The following is a 729-nucleotide window of genomic DNA, read 5'->3' on the forward strand; positions in this document are numbered from 1 at the left end:
GTTTATGCTATGTAAACGCCTTTCTGAGGTGAAGATTTAATACACTAATGCCAAACTAAATTTAATTTAAAGGAATTACGTTTGTTGTTACACTTGTTATTTTGTAATCAACTTTTTTTTTTTTTTAGGTCCGGTCCTGGGGCCTGAACTCTGGGCCTGGGCGCTGTTCCTCAGCTCTTCAGCTCAAGGCTAGAGCTCTACCACTGAAGCCACAGCGCCACTTCCGGCTTTTTTCTTTTTGCTTGTGTGGTGCTGAGGAATCGAACCCAGGGCCTCGAGCATGCAAGGCAAGCGCTCTACCACTGAGTCACCTTCCCAGGGCTGTAATCAACTTTTTAATAACTGTTTTTCATTCCTTGCATCTGAAGAATGAAAAATACGGAATACTTCACAAATTTTCATATCATCCATGTGCAATTGCCATGTTAATCTCTGTATTGTAATTTGGGAATACGTGCTGCTGAAGCATGTAGTATCTTCTAAATTTAAGTAGTTAGTGATGCAATCTTTATACAGGCTTATATCCGTGGGTGCCTACTTGGAACAAGGAAATCTTATTGTTCCTAACAATGCTATTATTTCCCTAAAATTCTGTGAATAGGGGAAAAATTACATGTTCAATCGATTGCTCACATTTGCAATTTTTTTTGTCAATGAAAATTTTAAGTCTTTTTCATTTGGAATTTGATCATACTTTCAATAATTTATAGCTAGGTCCAAAGGTGATGG

The 729-nt window shown here is 37.9% G+C and overlaps 1 pseudogene; it reads right to left on the reverse strand.

Annotated features, from left to right (window-relative positions):
- Window positions 1-372: 372 nt before the first annotated feature.
- On the reverse strand, window positions 373-469 carry LOC122108302 (annotated as a pseudogene).
- Window positions 470-729: the final 260 nt, after the last annotated feature.

The sequence above is a fragment of the Dipodomys spectabilis genome, unplaced genomic scaffold (genome assembly GCF_019054845.1).
Source record: "Dipodomys spectabilis isolate Male_0828 unplaced genomic scaffold, ASM1905484v1 ptg000055l, whole genome shotgun sequence".
Taxonomy (NCBI): Eukaryota; Metazoa; Chordata; class Mammalia; order Rodentia; family Heteromyidae; genus Dipodomys; species Dipodomys spectabilis.